The sequence below is a fragment of the Pinus tabuliformis genome, chromosome 4_2, assembly GCF_031772625.1.
Source record: "Pinus tabuliformis cultivar Carrire ecotype Pingquan chromosome 4_2, CPIR1, whole genome shotgun sequence".
NCBI lineage: Eukaryota > Viridiplantae > Streptophyta > Pinopsida > Pinales > Pinaceae > Pinus > Pinus tabuliformis.
The window spans coordinates 260445320-260459945 of NC_142304.1; the positions used below are offsets into that span (position 1 = coordinate 260445320).

At 38.2% G+C, this 14626-nt stretch overlaps 1 pseudogene; it reads right to left on the minus strand.

Annotated features, from left to right (window-relative positions):
- Positions 1-9371: 9371 nt before the first annotated feature.
- Positions 9372-12950, minus strand: LOC149168981 (uncharacterized; annotated as a pseudogene).
- Positions 12951-14626: the final 1676 nt, after the last annotated feature.

Below are 14626 nucleotides of genomic sequence, written 5' to 3' on the forward strand. Positions count from 1 at the left end.
CTTTCTTGTACTTTGTCTTAGCGGAAACCAATGCAGTTGGAGGAGGTTCAATGATCTTTTCCTGCACATAGTCCATAACATCCTGCTCTTCCAAAGTCAAATCAAGAGACTCCTTCCATGCATGATAATCAGACTTATCATTCAGCTTGTCATCAGGCTTGAAGTAAGATGTTAAGGCCATTTACTCTTGTCCTTGTCCAACAAATCTCAATGATTGCTCTTTTCACTCTTTCTTGGGCTTTGTCTTCACCTCACCTTTGATACCATGTTAATTTTAGATAACAATGGTATGTTCTATGCTTAAGAGCAATTTACTTCAATTTTCCTTATTAGCCCAATATCAATTTCTATATTAGCAATCACATTAAAATGACAATAAATACAGATAGAACATAAATAAAAAGAAGAAGACAAGCCAATACAAGAGGACAAAATATTTGGCGGATGCCAGGGAAGAATCCCAATGTGAGAAAACACTTTGATCAAGTCTTCTTATTATTCTTCAAAAGTTCAGTAGAGAGAGAGAGAGTACAATATACAAAATTCACTTTCCCAATTACAGTGAAATTTGTTTAGTTAAACTACAGTCAACAGGATGTGCTACCCAGAAAGTCAACATTGGTCAACTTAGCAAGAAATCTAGAACATAAATAAAAAGAAGAAGAAAAGCCAATACAAGAGGACAAAATATTTGGCGGATGCCAGGGAAGAACCCCAATGTGAGGAAACACTTTGATCAAGTCTTCTTATTATTCTTCAAAAGTTCAGTAGAGAGAGAGAGAGTACAATATACAAAATTCACTTTCCCAATTACAGTGAAATTTGTTTAGTTAAACTACAGTCAACAGGATGTGCTACCCAGAAAGTCAACATTGGTCAACTTAGCAAGAAATCTTCCTCCAAATCAGCTCTGTGAAACCCAATCAACTCGGCCTCCAAGGATAGTCTAAATCATCCCAAAATAGTCCTGAAAATATCAATCAAACTTGGTCAACGCAGAGTCAAACCTGCAGTCAACTTCCCTGCGGTCAATGTTGGTCAAACAACTCAGAATGCCTCGATTTCTGTGCCCAAAAAGGCGGCCTGCCCAAACAAAAATAATTGCACAAAAATAACAGCCAAACAAGGTCAATGCTGCCTGGTCAATGCTGGAAACAGAAAATTGCAGTCAAATTTTCGCACGTGTGGAGGAGAAGAAGGCTACATGGAGTTTGTATGACCCAATTAGATGAGGAGAGAGAAATATGTGTGAGGTGAATGATGTCCAAATGAGGTAGACACACCTTCTATTTATATGCAACGTTGAGGATGAAAAGACATGTCTTTTGGCATTCTGAGCCTACATTAGTTTGTTGACCGACCTTGATAATTTGTCCATAAACGAAATAAATTCATAATTCCATTTGTAAATGCCAGAATGAGATGGTCTTTAGATCAATCCTACACCTCCCGAAAAGAGGAATCCAATAAAAATATCAGCTTCATCACATGAGCTGTCCAAGGTGGAGTTTGGCCTTAGTTGCCAAATTTAACACTCTTCTTGTTAAAAAGAAGAGGATTTGGATGAGCTTAGAGGATTTTATCAACATGGGATTTTGATTTAGTTGCAAAGAAAATCACCACGAACTCGGCAATACTCTGTTGGCCCTGGACTTGTATTATGCCATAAACAGGCAGTACATTGGCTCTAAATTCAAGTCCCTTTATTTTTTATTTCTCCTCCTCCTTCTTTGCTTACTTCATCCACTTACCAATCCTCTTGCAGAAGCCCAATAAGCCCCTTTTGCCACACATCAACACATGGAAAATCGCAAGTCTAGGTAATCTCGTTTACAGTTGCATCTTTTTTCTTAAAAGCCCAATCTATAACTAGTGGGCGTATTTCAATCCAGAAATAGGCATCGCTATTTTTTGATATATATAAGCGGGTTTACAAATTCGATACAATCCAAACATGCATGATGCTTTTGGCAGATTGTTTTGAGATAACTTCAATAGATAGCTATGATGAAAATAGTGACCATGGGTGCGTACTTTCCCATCCACGGGTAAACAATGATAGAGTTATATCATATATTTCAACAATTTTTTGCATTTTTTTTTTTGTTTTTTCCATATTCCTTCATTGAATTAGATTTCTTTGTGCAAAGTCTTTTTATGTGGTAAAATGATGAATCTTTTATTGATTCTTTTCAAGGGCCATGTGCATGTGACAATCCTCAGCACGTGAAGGATAGACTTAAACACTGGGCTCAAGCAGTTGCATGCTCTATTCGCCAGTGCTGCTGATTTCCATGGAGTTAATGCGTTTTTGGGTGATTTGGGAAAGGCTTACTCAACTTATTTCTAACAGTGATCAAGGTAGGACTAAGCACTGGTAACTAAAAATTGTCATAACTAGCATCCAATGGTGCCAATGGACATACTAACCATGGATGGAAAATTGTTAATCATTCTTTTGTGTTCATTTATGTACATAGAAATTTGTAATAAATAGTAGTAATTGCCTCTTTCTTTTTTATAGTTTCACATCAGGCCTTATTACTATCTTTGTCCTGTTCTCTTGTCTTGAGAGTTTTTTCTTTGGATACTTATTTAATAAAATTCCAACATCGGAAGGTCTCCATTGCTTTGAAAAAAAACAAAAATTATTATTTTCTTTCAGATGACCATCAGATTGCTTTAGGTAACAACATCTATATAAATGTTGGACTTCTGAATAACCAAAATCTCAAATATGCTTAATCTTGGAAGGTTTGCAACTTCAAAACTATTATTTGTGCTACTTAACACATCACCTTCTTATCATTTGCTAGCATATGCTCTACCATGAATCAGGAGCACCTCACAACCAATTTAGTATCTACTTCATTTGAAAGGATGTTATTAGTATAAGAAGTTGATGCATCATGACACCTCTAGATTAGTTCGATCTTTGTCGTCCTGTTAAATTTCTTTGGTAACCAAAAAAGTTCCTTTTCTGACCTTTTCTTTGTTGAATGGCATAGTTTGTTTGTCTCCCACCTGTCTGAGCCTATTGTGTCCTCACCCTTTGCTCCTTCATGTTTGTAAAAAGAGAATCAAGGGTGTGTGGCCTTTGATTTACAGGCACATTTACCTTGGTGGATGAAACAATGAAGAAAGGCCAGATGCCTTGTGTAGTTAATGGCCCTCTCCTAAAACAATAAACAAGCGTGTCAAAAGAAATTTGATTTTAATTAACCAACAATCCAACAAAAATCAACAATATAAAAGAAAATGACATCATGAAAATCTAATGACAATTACAAATTACAAACAATATTATAAACAAACAGACACTGTATGAAGATAGAGATTAGCCTTTGCCTTCTTTCACCCCTATCTTTTAACAAATCCTGGCAGACTTGAGTAGTAGTAAAACTAGATCTCTCTGACATAATGCTAATCGATCTTGGACACTTTGAATCTTGTAAGACGTGACATAACAACATTTAAAATAAAGGTCGAAGGAATTGAGAATCTCAGCATTTTATCTTCCAAGGTATAAGAAAAATATTGCCTAGGTTCAGTAAATTATCTAGATTACAAAAAGAAACCCGCAACCACAAAAAAATGGATGGCCACAAAAAAATGGACGTATGCATGGGGCTATAAAATCCACCTTTATCGCCCTCATCCCCAAATCAGACAATCCATCGTCCTTCAATGATTTTCGACCCATCTCCCTGTGAAACTGCCTATACAAAATCATATCTGAAATCATTGCAAATCACCTCCGCCCCATCCTATCCAACCACATATCATCCGAACAATTTGCCTTCCTACAGGATCGTCAGATTCATGAAGCCATAGGCACAACTCAAGAAGTACTGCACTCCATTCAGACTAAGAAGATCAAAGGTATGATCCTCAAAGCCAATCTCTCAAAAGCCTTTGACAAGGTAAGCTGGCTTTATCTCAGAATGCTTCTTACCCACTTAGGATTTCCTGTGGGAGTCATTAAATGGATCATGTGCTACATTACCAATATATCCTTTAGTGTAATGATAAATGGGCTGCATCTCCCTTCTTTGGCTCTGAAAGAGGTCTCAGACAGGGGTGCCCATTATCTCCTCTACTTTTTCTCCTAGTCATGGAAGGACTAAGCAGATTGATCAAGGACATGCACCATAGAGGCAGACTCTCGAGAATCAGGATATCGAACGAATGTACTATAATGCACCTCCTTTTCGTAGACGATGTACTAATGTTCCTAAATGGAGGGATTGGTGACCTCACCACCATCCATCACACCATCAATCTTTTCAAAACTGCTACAGGCATGATCATTAATAACTCTAAGTCCACGAAAACGGTATCAGAATGCTCCCCCCACGAGATACACTTTGCGATACAAAGGTTCCCTTTCACCCTGACCCAGATAGATGGAGGATAGGCTGAAATCGCTTGGATATAAAATTGTGGACTAGATATGGTTGATCTCCAAGCTAGAGAAAAGACTCAATATATGGTATCATAAGCATCTCTCCAGAGCCAAAAGATTGGTTCTCATCAAAGTGGTTTTGGAGGCCACCCCTGTATATTGGATATCCCTCGCATGGATCCCAAGAGGCATTCTCAACCGAATACAAAACCTCTGTTACAGATTCCTATGGAAAGGAAAACAAACAGGAAGGATATATGCATGGGCAAGATGGGATCTTCTGTCTATCCCTAAGAAATGGGGTGGGTGGGGTATAAAGAAATTGGGGGATTTCTCCACAGCTCTGGCAGCCAAGCTAGGGAGGCAAATAGTCTCCACCAACAGTCTCTGGACCAAAATTGTAGTCGCTAAATATATTGAACCGCTAAGGTCGTTGGACTGGCTGAGACAAACAAGCTGGAATAAAACTGGGGTCTCAAATATATGGAAAGCGGTTCTAAACTCAATGCCTCTTATTAGGGATGGCCTAACTTGGAGAATATTTGATGGGACATCAGTTCGAATAAGCCATGACCCTTGGATAGGATGTGGGAATGCACACCAACTACCTAAAGTCTTACTCCAAAACCTTAACGAGAAAGGAATTACTCACATAGTGCACATTGCAGACCAGGAGAGATCAACCTTCCTGCACCAAGCTTGGAAGTCAGCCCATAACTTGCTCCTTCCTTTACAGTGGCACCAAGCTTGAAGTATTTTCACTATAGCTCTCACGGAATCTCACATTCGACTAAGAGAAGGGGAGGATGAGATTACATGGGCCATTGCCAAAAATGGCCGGTACTCCCCAAAAGAGGGGTATCTACAACTGGCCAATCGACACAAGCCACAACACATAGATACATGGTGGAAAGGAATGTGGAAGCTCAAAGCACCCCCCCGAACAAGATTACTCATGTGGTCCATACTGAAGAATAAGGTGCTGATGGGAGACAACTTGAATAGAAGAGGACTGTATGGACCTTAGTAGTGCTGCCTCTGTAAGGACAACGCTGAATCTTTGGATCACCTCTTCCTCGTCACAATTGATCTTTGGAACTCCATTCTATCTCACACACTCTCATCCATCAATTGGAGGGGTCAGACCACCAAGGAGGTATGGGCAAATTGGTGGTCATCTGTATCATCACCCAAAGCTAGGAACCTCCCCCTACTCATTAGTTGGGAAATCTGGATAGCTAGGAATCGCATAATCTTTCAGGACTCCGCCCCCCAATGGCCATCCATCATAGCCAAAATTATAGCTGACTGCAGTTCACTACCCGAGGACGAGGCTGTCTCTCCACCCAGAACTATCATCCCTGAGTCCATTGTTCACTCACAGCCCTGGGCATATTTCGATGGATCGACACAGGAAATAGGGTGTGGAGGTGGGGCTGCTCTATATATTTCAGATACACATTTCTATCATATTCAAATGGGACTTGGAAATGGCACAAACAACTTTACTGAACTCATCACTGCCAAATACCTCATACAATTTGCAATTGAAAAAGATTGTCATAATCTACAAGTTTTCGGTGACTCGAAAATTGTCTGCAACTGGATTAATAAAACATCAACATGTCATGCATTCACATTACAACATATATTGGATGAGGTGCATAGATACATCACATATTTTGACAATTTTGCTTGTCACCATATTTACAGGGAACGAAACACCCTCACTGACAAACTTTCCAAAACGGCAACGATCAGGCCATGCAACATCTGATGATCCAGGAGCAGCGGGGAGGAGAACAGTTCCAGTACTACCACCGTCCATACATGGACCAAACAGATCAGGCTCAACAAGAGCCTGAAATCATTTGATAATTGACTGTTTTATTTATGTTTATATTTACTATGTTTATACATAATCAGTACATGTCCTTAGGAGTACTCTCTGCGTAGAGTAACAAATTTTGAAGTTTATTTATACAACACTTTATTTAAAGACTGTCTCCCTGCGTGGAGAACATATATTTGGTTCTTAAATTTTGGATTGGCACACAACCACTAATTTTTGCATATGCTCATAACATCTACAACATGTAATTTTCCTATCTTAATGAAAATTGCGATTTTTCCAAGGGGAAAAAAGATTTTGTACATGTATAAAAAATAGGAGTCGTTTATGGCAGAGGAATTGTTTGGACGGTTAAAAGTGGCTGGAATCTAAGCAAAAAATTTCAAAAATATTCTAGAGGCAGTGTTTGAATCATATTTTTTTTTATAGTGGAAATGGATTTAACACCATCAAAAACTTATGGGGCACCTAAAATCTTGAAGTTTAACAACTGTAACTTGGATTTACAAAAATTCCTGCAAGATTTTCTCAAAACATGACTAGAATTTCCATGACTTCACGGCGAAAAAAAAATCTCATTAAACTACGACTAAAAAATATACCTAGCAATCTAGTTGCTTAGGTACTAACATGTCACAATCTAATGGTGCATAGGAGAGGATATTGTTGAACTTGTAATGGCACATAGGAGAGGATATTGTTGAATTTTTTTTAAGCAGACAAAAAAAAGTATATTTCCTCATTGTAACATCAAAGTCTGACGTAGGTTCTATCATTTTGCAAATGCTAACTTTAAAACGAGTGATCTAAAATGTTCATCAGAGAAAATTCTTGAACAAAACTTCAGTAAAGAAAGAATTACCCATAATTTTAGGCCCACAAAGGCCAAATCTAACGGGCAATAAATCTTTGTAATGAGACTACACCAACTCTTGTTTGTAATACACAAACGACATAAATAAGAAGGGAGCCACTGTAGTAGCGGTAGTCCCTGCCGGGGTTGAGAAACTAGAGTTCTTTGAGTGGCCGGAACCTTATTACTTTGCATATTACTTTGCAGTCAGGTAAGGTACTGACAGACCAAGCAGGTAGCTGATAAGAGTTTCCATAAGAGTTTCCATTGAATTGCACGGTTGCTGCATGCTTAAGGCCCTTGTTGTTGATAAAGGTAGCACATAAGCTACTACATTTAGAATATATTGTTGCCTTGCATATCCACAGTATTTGATGCCTTAAAGTCAGTCAAGCAGTTCTGTATAGCTTTGTGCAACTCTTTCAGATACCCCCTTTGACCTAACAATGGTTCTAAATTCCCATTGTGGAATTAAGGTATATTGTTGCCTTGCATATCCACAGTATTTGATGCCTTAAAGTCAGTCAAGCAGTTCTGTATAGCTTTGTGCAACTCTTTCAGATGCCCCCTTTGACCTAACAATGGTTCTAAATTCCCATTGTGGAATTAAGGTATATTGTTGCCTTGCATATCCACAGTATTTGATGCCTTAAAGTCAGTCAAGCAGTTCTGTATAGCTTTGTGCAACTCTTTCAGATGCCCCCTTTGACGTAACAATGGTTCTAAATTCCCATTGTGGAATTAAGGTAATTGAACCGGAAAACATTCAATCAAACATTCAATCAATGAAAGAAATTTTAATTATATCTATATACACTTTCACTGCGGAACAGAATTTGGCACTGGGAACCTTTGCATACCATATTCGTCAATTGGTGCATCGTAGTCATAACTGGTGGCAATGAATGGACCTCCAGTTGTCCGGCCAAAGTTTATGCCTCCATGGTATTGGAACATAAAAAGCATATGGTAAATAAGATTGTTCATTTATTCTATTGAGAGAGGCCAGGTGTTTAAGGGTTGGGATGTGTTTAAGGGTTAGGGAGATGTATGTTGCTTAATAAACCCTGGGTTATCATGCAAATAAAAACATAAATATAACTGCATGAGCCCTAGTAGCATAAATATTAATACATATGGCCTTGAGCTCAATACAAAATAAGAATAAACCCCACCATGTAATAGTTCTGGAATGTTCCTCCTCTGGTAAAATCGGGCTACTGCAAAAGCAACATCCTCTGTAGGCCTACGAGGGATGCTCGATCCAAATGCCGTAAACCTGTAATGAAAACGATATTTTAGCAGCGTGAACAGGAAGCCCCCGCATTTCTAATACTCAAGCTCTACTGAGGCAATAGATTGCAGCTTTGTTGCTCTACTGAGGCAATAGATTGCAGCTTTGTTTCGAACATAGTAATGTTCCCAAGTATATGTAAATTCTGTGATGTAGGGAAAATCAAAATTCGGAAGCGCTTGTAAATATGCTTTATAGTTGTGATGAGGCAAAGAAAACATTACCATCCTGCCTAATTCTCAGTCCACATCACCCAAGGGAGGCCTGTATTTAATGATAATGCCATTTTGCAGTCCATTGTAAATATGACTGACCCTTTTCTCCATAAGGTTTCTCCACGTTACCATATTCATCCTCAATCTGCATAAACTTATGGGTCAGACCAGAAAGCCATACTTCAGACTCAACACTGAAGACAAGTATCACAACAAGACAGGGTACCTGTGTTAATATAATGGGTCCACTTTGCCATGCGAAGAGCTTTTCTTTCTTCATCAATTCCACTATCTTTCTAGTGAAATTTCGCATCTCATTCTTAAGAAAACAAATGAAATCTGTAATTAGTAACCGTGACCAAAATACTAAAGACAAGCATTTAACTTGAAATTGAAGCTTTATAATCATCAATTATGAAAAGTATGCAAATATACCTTGCTAAATCAAATCCAAAATAAAATCATTTAAATGGTCTGTTGTCTGTTCTAACAAAGAATTGACCAGAACATTGAAGCACAAACAGAGTGATGTCAAAGATAAACCGTCCATTTATAAGGAAATGTTAAAAATTAACAAAATGACGTTGGGAAAACAATGGTGGACAGATTCACTTAAAAAAACAATCGGTTATATATCTCACAAAGCCAAATTATAAGTATTAATCTGAGGAGAACCTTTTATTGCAATCATGAATAAAAAGCACACTTCTTAATTAGGAATAAAAAAACACACTGGTTCATCACAACTTCATTTACATCTTGTTTTCTTTATGCTGTCTTAACCACACAAAAAAAAAACACTTATCATAATGCTTCTCTAAATACAAAAACACACGTATCAGTTCAACCCTGCAAATCATTTTGAGCTCACATTCCAGTTCACATTGTTTTCTACGCTTTTGAGCTTGAGCTTGAAGAGACTGCAAGAGCTGTTCCAGTTCTTTCACAAAGTCAATTGCACCTCCAATAATGGAGGCCTGGTCTCCCTGAACAAATACATATAAATCCCTGAGCCATAAATTTCATTTAAAGTTATAGGAATTGAAATGACAATATAATGGTGCAGAATTTGTACCCTTTGGATGAAAGAGACCGGCATCAGGAAACGCAGGACTGTTAAATGCTCGTTCATTTGCTTTCTCCTATTGCGCTCAACAGCAATGTGAGTCATCCTTTGGCTCTCCACTTCTTCACTGTTCTTGCAGACCTTGGAACGCTTCCTCTTCCTAATTCGTTCATGGGTGGCTGTATTGGCTTGGTAACCCTTAATATTCCCCAATCTCTTGTCGTTGCAATTGTCTGAAGAATTCACAGTGTTAGATGAGTTGGGCTCCCGGCTTGAAGAACTCACACCCTCCTCTGGGGCATCCAAGCTGGAGAACTGATCTTTTGCTTCAGTTTTAACAAGCGAAGTACATGATTTTGCCCTTCTACAGCTTGTCAGATTCAAATCATATTCAGATCCATGACCACCGTGCAGAAACTCGTCAAAGGATGGACTTTCACGTTTGCTATCATTATCACAGATCGGAAATGATAGCAGCTCCTGAAATCCCCATGACCTCTGTTGCTCTAGCACAGGAAGTAGGAGCTATGGGCCATGATTGAAGTTGCAAGCTGGTACTAATCCGGCCTGTTCATTCCTATGCCTTCCAGCATGTGCAAGAGGGCCAAGTTTGATTGCCTAGTATCTCCAAAGACGTTCAACGTCTCAGACAATCCTTTTTCCTGAGAGCCAAAATTTCATGGCGCTTGTGAGCCCAATACCTCTATTGGCCTGCATGAGCTCCCCATTTTAGCACATTCTTATTCAAATTCATGAGATGGACTTGTTTTGTGCACACCAGAATACATCCACTTCAACTTGCCTGCACCTTCAGGGGCCTGCAACAGCATATAACAAAAGTTTAAACGTTTTTTTCATTTGGAAAATTATGTTTTTGACCAGGGCATACAATATACACAACACCAGCAGCATGGCATTGGGAGTGTGAAAAATATTTGAAAAGAAGAACATTGCAGAACCCGATAAAGGTTATGACTCAAAAGTTTTCTATTGTTTGGTGCATATTGATTGCATTGCTTTTTTCTATCACAAACACTAAATGCAAGTGAAATCAGGCCTTCTCACACAAAACAATGAACATACAGATTCATATTTACTAGGCACTTTGCACAACAACTGAGCCCATCCCACCCAAATATTTTGCATAACTACAACTTAATCCCGATCACATCCCATGTTCTTCTTAAGGCAACGTTTAGGGATAAATTTCTATGAGTTTACTATATATAGAAATTTGATTTTCATAGCCCAAGCTAGATTATCATATTAACCCAAGCTCGATTCTCAATATATTCTAGACCTTAGCTTTGTAAGTGCAATACTGCGAATATGGAAGTTAATAATATCACAACAACAGTTAGTCCAAGTTCAGTCGTGAGCGAATTCCTGAGCTTGGCTTGAAAAGTGCAACACTATACTTCCTGATTAGGGCGAAGTTAATAGCTGTTGTAGAACTCTAGTGCAAGAGGATTAACTCACAGTATTAGCGTCATTTGGCTCCATTGATGATACTGCCTCCCGTGCTCCAGATCTTGCTGCAATTAATACCAGTAACGGAAAACCAGACCACTCAGGAGGAATAATTGCATGCATCCTTAATCAGATAAGGAGGACTATTTCATACAGAAGGTACACAAATTTTGCAGGAAAAGAAAACTCGCTTCTGCCTCAGCGTTAGTGCTCTACTACACCGCCGTGCCTCTCTCACAAAAATATTTCAATATTATAATGAAATATCTTCTACCTTCATTCACCTACATTGTATCAGTAAGTGACCTGCATCATATCAGTAAATGACATAATATATGTGTGTCAGTCAGTCTTCTTGAAATAGAATTAGCAACATATCATAGGAATAAATGCAACTCATAGATTTATTTACTACCACTCTTATGATTTATTTAAATACACCTGAGATCTCTTTTGGACACGTCTCACAATATTGACAAGTGAATTTAGAATATTGACAAGTGATGGTTAAATTTTAACAAGTGCCAATCTTGACTATACCCTGCTGTTCACCTAAGTTTAACAACTGTCATTTCATGCTATCAAACGATGACTCTGGTAAAGAAGGTTTCGCCAAGTAGTTTTTTCCAGTAAATAACCTGGATATACTATGTTATAATTTGGGTTCTCGTTTATGCAGCCCTTCGGGCAGGTACCTGTGCTCGAGGACGGCGCTCTGACTCTTTTTGGTTTGTATCCATACATATCACATAATTACTCAAACTGCATCTAGAAACTTATGGCAGTTTGTTAGAGATTCATCTTTTACTTATCCATTTTGCTTATGGTTAATGCAGAATCGAAGGCCATCGTTCGGTACATTGCAGAGAAGTACGCAGCACAGGGGACCATTGGGCTGTTAGGTAAGAGTTTGGCAGAGAGAGCTGTGATTGAGCAGTGGATGGAGGTGGAAAGCCAGACTTATAATCCTCCCAGTTCCTTTCTAGTATTTCAACTGGGATTCGCTCCGTTGTGGGGCATTCCTCAGAACCAGACAGAAATTGCAAAGAACGAGGAGAAGTTCTCCAATGCTCTGGACGTGTACGAGAAGAGATTGTCTGAGAGTAAGTATTTGGCAGGCCCGGAAAGCGGTAACGCCCCGGTGGTGATACCTAGATCCCAGGTAGGACCTAGCTATCCACAAGAGAACCTGTAGTCGTAAAGCAATAGGCAGACGGAGCAGCAAGCTCATTGCGTAACCTAGTCGAGAGCCGAGTTTCTAAGGAGACTACGGGGACGGTAAGAGAGCTTCTAGGGCAGGGAAGGGACGGTATTCAAGCCGATGGATATATACCGTACTCAAGAATGCGTCATCTGGGCAGCTTAGTGCTGGAAAATCAAAAATCATACGACTTCTTAGGAGCAAAGGCAGAAACGAGATAACCATAGGGAACATTTTCTTTATTTTAAGCAGCAGGGGAATTTACAGTTATCAGTGTATCTTCCCTGCACATGAGCTTTCAATATTCCAAACTGACCAATGATAGTGAATCCAATCGAGTCAGTTCCAATCCAGTTCTCAGCCAAGCACAAGAAGTACTAGGTCATGTAAGCACAAGAAGTACTAGGTCATGTAAGTAATTATGCTTTTTTTCTTCTGAAATGTACCTGATTTTTCGTGAGCTGCAGTCTTCCCTCCTGTCTCCCATGTACCTGCTTCTGTCTCACAGAAATCAACTAGTACACTCTTGTGGCCGGAGCTACCGCTTACAGATCTAGCTAGCCAGAAAATGAGCACTCGAGAAAGAATGATAGACAGACAGCCCCGCTTCTGGGTTTTCACACAGAACAAAGGATCAGATCTAGCTACCCAGAAAATGAAAGAATTGCACTCGAGAAAGAATGATAGACAGACAGCCCCGCTTCTGGGTTTTCACACAGAACAAAGGATCCTGGGTATGTTTCATCCAACGAGAAATCCAAGTGTTGATGCATCGAGGCTGCATAGTGACAGATGGATAACATGTGTAAACATACGTATAAACCAGAACATCCAACCTACGTATAAACTAGAACATCCAGCTTAAGAGTATAAGCACGGGCAAGAAAAAACTTAGGATAAAATAACTTGTCGTCACTAAAATCACATCGGGGCAAGAGACGCTTGCAATAAGAGGGTGAAATCGAAAGTTTGGTTAAATTTTTTTTGGAGTCAAATCGCTAGCGATAAACTTTGTTTAAAATCGCTTAAACACCGAAAATTTACGGTCAACCGAAGAAATAATACCGGGTCAACGCCCGATCGAATGCTATAGTCCCTGTTATGCCGGAGGCAGGGACTAATAACTCTTTTCGGTCATAATATCACCCGTTGTGGGGTAAAATGGACTTGCCTATAATATGATTGGTTGGGGCAATTGCCTAAGCAAGAAGTATATTTTTTTCATACATAACCCTACCATGGGAAAATAAATTCCCGAAGTTTTATCATATTTTTTGATTTTTCATGATAGGTCTATTTTGTTTATTAAGATTTTGTTTTATGTTAATATTTAAAATATATCAAATTTTATTATATTTTCTTATTTTACATATTATGTTTATTTTATTTATTAAAATTTTGTTTTATGTTAATATTTATTTAACTATATGTATTGAATACGCGAATCTTAAAAAGATTATTGTAATAATTATAATTATATAAATAAAAAATAAAAAATTGATTTTAGATTAAAAGTTTTATAAATTTATAAGTTGATTTTGAATTTAATTTGATGTGTTATGTGAGAGTATTTCTATTTTATTTTTTATTTTTTTAATATATGATTTTGAAATTACACTTTGTAGGGTCTTTATGGTTGCTATCTATGTCATGTTCATAATAATTGAAATAGTATTAGTAAAGTGACACATCTCTATGTAGATATTTCATTCCATATTGATATTCTTCTTTGAATTATTGCTTTGGAAAGGAAATAAGATGAGAACAAGTTTTTTAACAATTCAATATAATTGGAGATCATGGGAAATGAGGATTTCATGGGGTTTGATTATTTATAGTGATGTGATAGCTTGATGGATTCAATCTTTTGGCTTTTGCGAGTATCCTTTTTTGGGTACAACATTGGTTGCAACTTAGTTTCCCTTATAAGGCAACAACTCTTTTCCTTAAGGCAAGTCTCACAGGCATGTCCCTCATTTTACATAATTATGTGTTGTAACCTGCTACTAGAGTTAGCTCCCATGGCTCCCTAAAAGTTTGCTCCAAATCTACGTCACAATGTAATGACAACTTTCTAAACCTAATATTGAATTATTTGGTTTTGAATAGATGATTTTTGTGAATTGTTTTGAGTAGTTTCCATTTTAGGCTACTTTATGGGTCATAACCCCACTGAGGTGAATGCCAAAAATTAGATATGAGTGTCTTGGGAGCCTTTTAGATGATAATGCACCCACATGCATAACTTGACCAAAGGGTTTTTATTGTCC